Source organism: Larus michahellis, chromosome 4 (assembly GCF_964199755.1).
Source record: "Larus michahellis chromosome 4, bLarMic1.1, whole genome shotgun sequence".
Lineage (NCBI taxonomy): Eukaryota > Metazoa > Chordata > Aves > Charadriiformes > Laridae > Larus > Larus michahellis.
In genome coordinates this window covers 61,289,137-61,298,969 of record NC_133899.1, presented here as the reverse complement: position 1 = coordinate 61,298,969, position 9,833 = coordinate 61,289,137, and the positions used below count along the sequence as shown (strand labels likewise).

Sequence of the window (9,833 nt, the reverse complement as noted above, 5' to 3'; positions counted from 1 at the left end):
CTTGGTCTGTGTCCTTGTTACCTTGGTCTTGTTGTCTACTCAATTCTTTCATAACACAGCCCCGGGAAAAGGACTGAAATATTCAAATGAAAATAAAAATGGTACGATGTATGCTGCCATCGCATTGTTCCCTCTGCCCCTATTACTTCCTTCCAGCTCTTTGTCTGTTGAATCCGCCAGGCAGAGACTCCCTTATATTTCTTTTATATAGAGTGATGGCACATTTGGGGCCCCCTTCCCAGCTGACCTCCTATGCAGTGCTGTGATAAACATGATTAACAGATGGCGTTAAGAAGCTATAATGGGAAATTCTGCCTTGTAAGGCAGTAAGAACAGAACAGCTATATTAAAATGTGGCAAATTACAAAATGATTCAAGTGTATTTATCTCGCGAGTCAAGTTTCTCTTCTACTGCAGCATCATGGGTTTTGAAGTCAGTAATTTAGAAGGGTTCAAAGTGAAATTAGACAATTTACAGTAATTATTCAGAATTCCCACTTAAATAATATTTTTTTCTGGAAAAGATGGAAAGAGGAAAAGAGGAAAACCTTTTCTTCTGGAAAAGAGGAAAACCTAGTGGTTAGTGAGAGTGCCAGCTTGTGCAATCTTAAATTGTGGGTCAGTAGTTACAAATATTCTGTCCTTATCTTTATTTAAAAAAAACATCTAACAGAATGTGTAATCTGCAGGCTCAAACTATGCCACAAGAATCACATTTTTTTAACAGATACAAAGCTCATAGTTTTGACAAGAGTGTAATGAGATTTTTCAGATTAACATAATGTATGGTAAATAATTATGAAATACCTAAGGATGTTGAATTCCTGGCAATTGGCACTCTCACGGTTGAAAACAACTATTCACACAAATGGCGTGGAAATATTAGCTAGGTCCCAAATGACATTTATTCATTAATAATTAACAGTTATGATAGACGCAATATGAGTCATATTCTAAATTCTTACTAGCGACAATTAAGTAAGATTGTCCTGATGTGAATAACTAATACAAATTCATTATGACCTGCGTGCTTAAAAAACTTTTTTTATTCCTCCTTCTGTTGGCGGCCAAACACTAAAAAGTGCTGAGTAATACCACTTTTCACTGACCTTACAGGAATTGCAGGTATTCAGTATACCTCAAGAATTGATCCTGTGGGGTATAATACAAAGTCTGCAGGTTTTAATTTTTTCTTTTTTCCTGGCTCCAGAAAGATCTTTGGCAGCTTGACAATTCAGCCTCTGTATTTCAAGAGCTCTGCAAATTCTAAGAGGGGTGAGCCTCAAAATGTTTAGTGAATACATAAAAACTTACATATATTTCAGTCGTTCTTGGGACAAGACAGAACTCTGGAGTTTCTGTAAAAAGGTGGCATCCTTGTGTATTATCTGCCCATTTGTGATTTATTTCCGTATCCATCTTGGGATGCTGATTTCTGCTGTCTTCTGCACCAATGACTGGCAGCTTGTTGAATGCTGTGCCCTTTCTACTGCTTTATTTATATCTACTATTGATCCACAATCCATTTACTGAAAAAAGCCATTTCTGAATAACATGATGGACTATACTGATGAAAAAATTGATTAAAAATATTTTTTTCTGCCATGAATATACGCTTAAAACAGATGACCTGACACTGCTTTAAATAGTTTCTATTCTATGACTAGACAAAAGCTCAAATAATTATTCTGTGCTATACTTAGAGAATATCTATTGGAAGGTACTTAATATTCCCCGCTTCCTTGAAATAAACTATAAAATCAGGAGTCATCGTTATGCTATTCTAGTGTGGCCTCCAATTCAGCTGTCGCACAGTAATTGTTATATTGGGTTTTTGTGACCTTGTTTGCAGGGTGCACACCCAGTTGTGTGGAAGCCAAGCGCGCGTGGACTATGAACTGTGCTCATAAAACTAATGAGTTGAGGTGCAATTGCTTATTTTCCAGTCAACAGTGTTCCTGCTTCTTTCCCATGCCCTTTGGGGACGTATTTACCTCTGCTGCTACATACAGTATGCAACATACCGGTGTTAATCCAGAATTGGAAAGTAATGAACAGCACATAGCCCAGTAATACTAGTGACATAGCTGTATAGCTATGGCTAGTAACAGTCCACGGGCTTTGTCCTGAGCTTACAGGACCTCAGGACAGAGGCTTATCATATGTGCTTTGTCTGAACTTCCCCTCATCTTCTTGGAGCTTTGTTTTTACTTGATTTAGCTGTAACAACAATTTTTCTAATGACAGGAGACTCTGGCTAATTTCTTTTATTTTTGTTTTGTATGGTGCAACCACAGTTTTTATATAGATGTTAAAAATAAGTAGTTATTCTGTGTAGAATGATAGATTTATGACTCTAACATAATGCTACAGAGTACAGAAATAAAGGCCAGTGTCGCGGGCGGAGTGAATAACTTCACTTGTAAGAGAGCAGTGAAATGTTTATTAACATAAAACAGTGATTTAACAAAGTTAGTAGTGAATGCGACAGTGTTTTATGAGATTCGATGCCAGGGTACACTTGATTATTTACTGCATAGAGGCCAGGGTCAGACAAGCTGTCAGGGAGATCCTCCCGTTGAGTCATGAGGTTCAGAAAGGACCCCCTTGCTTTCCAAACTCCTTCTCAGGGAGGAGTCTAGGTGCGGCTGGATCCAATCCTAGTCCCAGACTTGGTCAACGGTTTATGTCTAAAGGATTATATATGTGCAATCAATCCTTATATCACTCAGCTAAGATTTCAAAGTTTAGCTTGCTATTAGTCACTTACCGAGAATCTGTTGCAGCAAGGAATCTCTCAACCTCGAGGAGAAGAACCTTAAGCGAGTGTCCCCACTCAAGGGGAGATCCTGTCGTGCAGCCCGCTGCCGTGCAGGAGAGCTCAAAGGGCTCTTGGGCTGTCCACTATTTATGGAGTAAGGGAATTGAGCTATAGTCATATCCTCATGGGAACAAGATACCTAGGTTCCCACTCCAGACAGTGTTTTGGTTATGTTGCCAGCCATCTCCCACAGTTCAAGCGCAACTCATAACAACTCCCGCTGATGGCCATGGCTTGAGCAGGAGCCGGGGGGGGGAAAGGGGAGAGCACACCGCCACAGCCTGTTAGAAGAGCAGCGACCTTGAGAAGACACCAGCTGCAGCGTAGAGGCGATGGACGAGAAGAGATGGGGCACAGGCCAGCACTGAAGACCCCAAGGCTGTAAACAACTTGCTGATGGTCAGGTAAAGAAACGCAGACCCAGAGCTGCACAAAACTAGCCTTAGGAGTAAAAAAGTGAAGAAAGAACAAGTATCTAAGACAAATAAAATACAAAATACATAGTTGCAGGCTAGTTAAGAAAAAGCAAGGTGTAAAAATTAGAAAACATGTGAAAATAACCTCAGGTGACAGCTATTTCCAAAAGAGGAAAAAGGAGAGAAAGAAGAAGAAACCATAACCGCCAACATCATACTCCTACAGGCACAGGACTCTGGAAGCTGATGATCCACTGTGGTCCCTCCACCAGCTGGAAGCCACAGGGAGGTGAAAGGGTAAGCACAACACCAGGAGAAGGGGTAAGTACTAGATAGTGCACGCATAACGATTTTAACTGTAGGATTATTATTGAGACTTTCTGTACAATTCCTTTATTTTTATTTCCTTTTTCTGCAAAAATTAGACCTCTATTAATAGTAATTCTTTGATTAGACTGCTAAGGTTGCAATTATACTAACAATAAATTTTGTGTGACTTTACCCATAGGGTGGGTTTCTTTTTGCCCATAACAAGATTTTGCACGTAAGTGCTCCTGCAGACCGTTGCTTCCCCCTGCTGAAATGGCACCCATTTGGTGGTGGGCTGCTGGGTATTAGCCAGCCTTTGTGGCATTTTTCATCAGGTCCTTTAATGCAGCTGTGATGTCTCGTTGACCACAAAAGCTGCAAGAAAATTTCTTTCTTCATTGTGACTCAATGCAACCACTGCTGTTTAGCCTGTCCTTGAGAACAAAGTCCGTTCCATCAGTCTGAGGCATCTACTTGGATTTAAAGCTATGGCCTGGTGAACCCCAATCTCACCTCTGGTATAAAAACAGCTTCTTTGGGGAAGGAGGTATGAATCTTTTAAGCTTCCGTTATTTTCTGCTTTTAGATTCCAATAGTCTCTACTTTGCTATAGAGTCTCCTTCAAACACCCCCGGTTTCTCTTCTGAAGCTGGAGTGGCAGGAGGCCACAGAGGGCCAGAGCGGTCTCCAGAAATCCACAGGCATTACCTGAGGTCTGCCACCAAACCCCTATGTCACTGGCTTAATTTCTTAACTTCTTTGCATCTCAGTTCTCATCTAATAAATGGGTATTGAGGTTTTTTTCAGTGTGTCGATACTTAAGACTGTACATTGAACAAAACAGTGACTATCGCCACGTTTAGTGTTTTGCACAGCACAGTGAGGCTGGACTCTCCTTGAGATCCACCACCTGCTTTATATTAGAAATCAGGATCATAATTGCTGGATGAGAACAGAAATCAGGGCTGCCTCTTTAATCTCTTTCTTGGGAAAAGAGCACCCAAAATTTGAAACTCCCTCTTAAGAATTTAATGAATTTGCTATCTCCTATTCCTTCTTATTTTCCTTAAGCTCCTTGAAAGCAACTCAGAATTTGGGAATGCCTACAAGATTCTGCTACCAAAAGTGCTGTGCAACTACAGTTGAAAAGTAAATGGTATAGGTAATATGCCTAATGGTATAGGTAACAAATGGTAATATGGGCAAGAGAAAGAAACAGCAGTTAGAGTAGCCTGAATAGTATGAATGTATCCCACATTGTCTATTTAAACCAATGCTGTCCGCTAGTTCAATTACTGCCCGTGTGTGGCTTTGGGCAAAGCAATTTTCTGCTCCACTTTTTCCATCTGTGAGACAAAGAAAGAGTGAAAACGGGAGGAAAAGAGGTTTAAAACCACTGCTTTTTCCCTCTTCTACTAAAGGCAAGAAATCAGCTCTTTCCTTCTTTGTGCGTCAGAAGGCAGTACGCTCTCACCTCTCTTCACCTTTGTCGGAGCTACGGGAGTTTGCCTTTCTCTACCTCCTACCTTAGCTTCCGCCTCACAAATGTGACTTGAGCTAACGTCCACGGAGTGCTTTGAGTACCTCAATGAACAGCGTGGTATCACTACAAATAACACCCCATACTATTTCTAAAATAGGAATGACCCAGGCAGCATGGAAAAACAAATAAATGGTATTCCTGTTGCACTGTTCTAATTCACACCTATTTATGTGTCTTGTTATTGTGAATTTTAGATTGCTTTCTATGCACTGTAATTCTATTCGCCTGTGTTAGTGCCACAATATATGCCCTATTACGTCAGTGTGTATTAAAAATATGCAAGTAAGGAGCTTAAGGCTATTTAGATGGGCTCCATTAGAAAAGAGATTGCAATGTAGGTTTTGGATTAAGAGCGAGAGCAAAAGATTCTTGGCCTTAATATTCAGTTGGCAATCCATATCTGTATCTCATTAGTGTGCAGCTAATTCTTGACAGAACACTTTATCCAGGATTCTTCAGGTATTTAATTTAAAAATTTACAAAAGTATATTATTCATGTTTACCAGTGAAGATTGATCATTTATTCACACGTTGAACTGTTTGAGATGTATGTGTCATGGTTTTGATAGGACTTGTTTCCCTTCCTTATTTCCCACTTCCATTTTGGTAGCTGTATCTAATATTATCTAGGCCTGCATAATACCTTTATTTACATTTTAGGATTAAAAGTAACAGCAGGACTGTGTAATTGCTTGGCAGGAGTTCAGGCCTTGTATTTTGTGGTAGTACAAAAAGTGACTTGTGTTGGGAAAAAAAAGAAGTCTAGCAGTATTTAAGCATGAAATAAAACCATATATTATTTTCAATATTCAATGTGTAAAATAGAGAGATTCGTAACTAAGGCTTTGCAAAAGCTAGGGCAGACCAAACTGTATTGGATTCTACATACCTCGGGAAGGCAGCTACTCCAGGGACCCGAATGTTTCACTTTTGGGATTAGAAGCACTTGCATAGTTACTGTCTCAACTGAGGGAGCACCGATGGACAGCCATGGATGCTAAGGGCTGCTGCAGTTCTAGAAAAGAGCATATTATAATGTTTACAGGCAGATGAATAACCTTATTCAGATTAAAGCCAAATGTCAGTTGCCTGTTGCTGAGGGTGTAACTGTCCGCAGAATCACACCTTAACGGTCTGACTCTGTACTTAAATGGATATATTGACTGTGTAATATAATTGCAAAAATAGAATAAAAAGAAATGTTTAATCTTGTAATTAATCTAAAGCCATTCCTTCTTACTGATTTTAAAATATAATGTAATCTGCTTTTGCTTGCTATGTAATTACTTGGGGATGTTCCATCTGCTTTAAATCAGGCCCCTAGTCCTGCGATTCTTACTCATGCGTAGACAGACCCACTGAGTTCGAAGGAATACATTCTTTTCTCTTCCTCTAGAGTCACTGAGGATTATAAAGCTGTAAGAAAGAAAATATGTAGCTCAGAGGCGTATGTGACTGTATAGATATTCTACTACGACTGGGATTTGTATGGCAGAACTGATTCATGCTCTAAATCAGTCAACCCACTTTACCAAAATAGACTGACTAATGAGAAGACTAATCAGTAGGTTTGTGCATTGCAATTATTTGCCAGTTGCTTATTTTATTAAGCAATTTGCTATTGAAGCTCAGTCAGGACTAATGGGGAAGGGGGAAATTGAATTAATACATGGTGAATACATTTAATTGTCCTATTTTTGTCTTTTTTAGAACAGAATACTATTAACTTTTATGACAATATTTTTTTATTTCAGGTTGAAAAGGGGAAAGATAAATATGGCATGCATTACTGCTGAAGTAGATGCTAATTTGAATCAGTGCACGGTTAACACTCTGTTGACCAATTTAGGGAAAAAAGAAAGCATTTTAAAGAGGTTAGCTATACAGACAATAAATACAGATTCTTACCCTCATGTAGGCCCTGCTGGCACAGAGCAACCCTACAGCCAATGTACCCGGAGATGGAAGGAGCATCCTCCACCAGTATCTCTCGTTGTTCCAAGTGATTCGTACGAGTTGGGCATTAACACGGCATTACTTAGAGCTGGTATCGTGTACATTGGGGGCTGGGAGAGATCATTCTTGGGAAGAACTGAGCAAGACTGTGTTTCTTACTGATGGTGTTTCGTCTTGCCCTGTGCTCACATAACATTCAGCATCAGGAGACACTAATCTTGAGTGGGTATCTGCCTGTTACCACAACGGAGTGAGTAACAGGCGTAATAACGATCATAACAGCAATAATCCAAAAATTATTCTAGATTTGGGTTTATTTTTTTCTGAGCTAAACACGATCAGTCCTTCAGAAATATTACCAGGTCTTTCCGTTACCTCAGGGCTGTCAGATAGAGAGCAGCCTTTGTTTTTCTGGAGTTCATTACGGAAAACGCCACAGCATCAACAGTCTCTGAATATAAATTGTTCAGTTGACCTTTCTCACAAGTTGAATGCCAAACCGCTTTATGCTGAGCAGCAGCAACTCATCTTCTGATGAAAATGAGGTTAACTGAGCAAATAACTCTTTCCTGGGGGTGTACGTTATTTTCAATACCAGGGGTTAACACCTTTACACCAGCAGGAGTTTGCAGAGTTGTTATCTGCGAAATACATTACGGAAATAGTTTTCTGCTTCAGGTATGAGGCATTTATGTATTCTTCATTACCACATCCATTGGCAGAACTTTTTTTGTAAAAGGTCCTTGCATCAATGCTCCTGTTTCTTTATCACAGGCGATTTAGTAAAAATGAAACCAGTGTCCATATACGGTAATGCAGCCTGGTGCTCTGCCTCTTGGCATCTATAGCAAAACCTTATCAGGCAGTTCTGTGTGCACTCTTTGAATTACTCCTCAGTGGTATCATCTACATGACTGAATACAGATGTTCACGTATGCACATAAACTTTACACGTTGAATCTATCTGAAGATGAATTACAAGCTTATGTTAAGGGCTAGACATGATTTCGGCTCCTACGCGTATGCATCCCAGGCATTATTCCCTCCCCACAATAGTTTGCACCACTTCAAAGAAGATGGCCCCAGAGAACCCAGTTTGTGGAGAGGAATCTTAGTTTCCAACTCTGAGGTTGAACCAATGTCGCACTGTGGGAATAAGCAGACAAAAAATCATCTTTAAGATTTGTTATCTAGGCGAAACCAGTCGTTAATTACAGAAGGCATTATTTCTTCATCAACTTTGTAGCAGTGGCTAAGGTAGCAGAATTAAAACATAACATCTCGGTCCCACCAAACTAACTTCTTGCCAGTAGAAACTGGACCTGGTATCTGTTTTCCAGTTTGCTCTGCTAGGTATTTGGTAGGATGCAAAAACAGTCCAGATGTGTCCGGGCATCAGCCACAAAACTACAATAAGATTATTGTTCGTTTATTTTTAAGCTAAAAAATGGTCCCCCCCAAAAAAGGGGGAAAATATTTTTTCCCCTTAGTGAGACAGATGTTAAACTCTTATGACAGAATTCAGAAAAGAAAATCCCTCCCCCCCCCTCCTCAGCAGAAATTTTCTCACAACCGGTGAATTCCCTTATGAAAATTTCCAAGGGCAGAAGTCACTCCCAACGATGTCGCAACCTCTTTCAGTTGGAGCCGTTACGCGGTAACAAAAAGCGCCGGTGAAAACGCTGGAGGAGCCCACGCCCGCCCGCCTCAGCGAGACACGGCGCGACTCCCCTCTGCGCGTGGGTCCCACGCTTTCCCCGCTGGCGCCCAGGGCTCGCGGCCCCTGCAGGCGCCGGCTCTGAGGAAGGGCCGAGCGCGCGCACACACACCGGGGGTTCTGACACCGGGGCAGCGCTGGGGCCTCTCCCGACAGGGCAGACGCCGGGGGGGCGCCCGTGGGGCTGAGTGGAAATCAGAAGCCACGGCAGACTCTGATCAGAACCGGCTATAAATCTCAGCGGAACCAACCGAACCACCTTACAAAAAAAAAAAAAAAGCTATCTTTAAAAAAAAAAAAAAATAAATTAAAAAAAATGACCAAGAGGAGTGGGGTTTTTGTTGTCGTTTTCGGTGGGAGCCCGTTAGCTCCCGCCTGCGCCTCCCTCAAGCTACCGCAGCGGGCAGCTCTTTCCCCGCCCCGGTGGCTGCCGACCCTCGGAGCGACCCCCGGGGCGGTGCCTCCCTCCCCTCCGCCCCCCAGCACCCTACCGCGGCCTTGCTGCTCCCGCCCCTCCGGGGCTCCGCGCTCCCCGGGGGCCTCCCAGGCCCGCGGCGGGCGCTCGATGGCTCCGGGCCCGATTGCACAGCCCTGAGCGACGCCGCCGCCCGCCCACCGCCCCGCCCTCCCCCGCCGGCGGGCGGCAGCAGCGGCGGCGGCCCGGCCGCAGGCCCCCGCCGCCCCCCCGCGCCGGAGGAGGGCGGGCGGACGGACGGAGCCGAGCCCCGCAGCGCCGCCGCCCCGCAGAGCGGCGCGGGAGCCTTGCGGCGGGACGAGCCGCGCCGCGCAGCGCAGGGCAGGTACCGCGGGCGGGTGGAGGGCGCCGGTCCTGCCCCGCCAAGCGCCAGGGTGCGGACGTCCGAGAGGGCGAGGGAAGGGGCGCGGGCGCGAAGGCCCGGAGGGGGGCACGGGAGGGCGGGGATGACCCTAAAGCAGCGGGGTGCCGGCCCCCCGCCGCCGGCGGGAGGGCGTGCCCGGGTTCGGTGCGGGGTGAGGGGTTGTGTGAAGGCGGGTGTAAGGGCCGAGGGGAGCCGGGCAGCTCGCTGAGGGGCGGGGGCGGCCCGAGGCCTG

The 9,833-nt window shown here is 43.8% G+C and overlaps 1 protein-coding gene and 1 long non-coding RNA gene across 8 annotated transcripts in view; one reads left to right on the top strand and one right to left on the bottom strand.

The window, feature by feature from the left end:
* Window positions 1–2,422: 2,422 nt before the first annotated feature.
* Window positions 2,423–9,382, bottom strand: LOC141742550 (uncharacterized). The gene is made up of 5 exons (XR_012586747.1): window positions 9,254–9,382; window positions 6,998–8,191; window positions 5,979–6,104; window positions 2,771–3,262; window positions 2,423–2,690 (listed from the first exon to the last, which is right to left on the bottom strand). It is a non-coding gene; the product is annotated as an uncharacterized LOC141742550 (long non-coding RNA).
* A 40-nt stretch (window positions 9,383–9,422) lies between these two features.
* The window catches only part of HEATR5A (HEAT repeat containing 5A), a 70,419-nt gene continuing 70,008 nt past the window's right edge, over window positions 9,423–9,833 (top strand). For 6 of the 7 annotated variants that reach the window (XM_074585093.1, XM_074585094.1, XM_074585092.1 and 3 more), the window contains exon 1: window positions 9,423–9,562. The gene's annotated coding sequence lies outside the window, so the exon portion shown is untranslated. The remainder of the gene's footprint in view (window positions 9,563–9,833) is intronic. The other variant, XM_074585091.1, reaches the window with a different exon arrangement.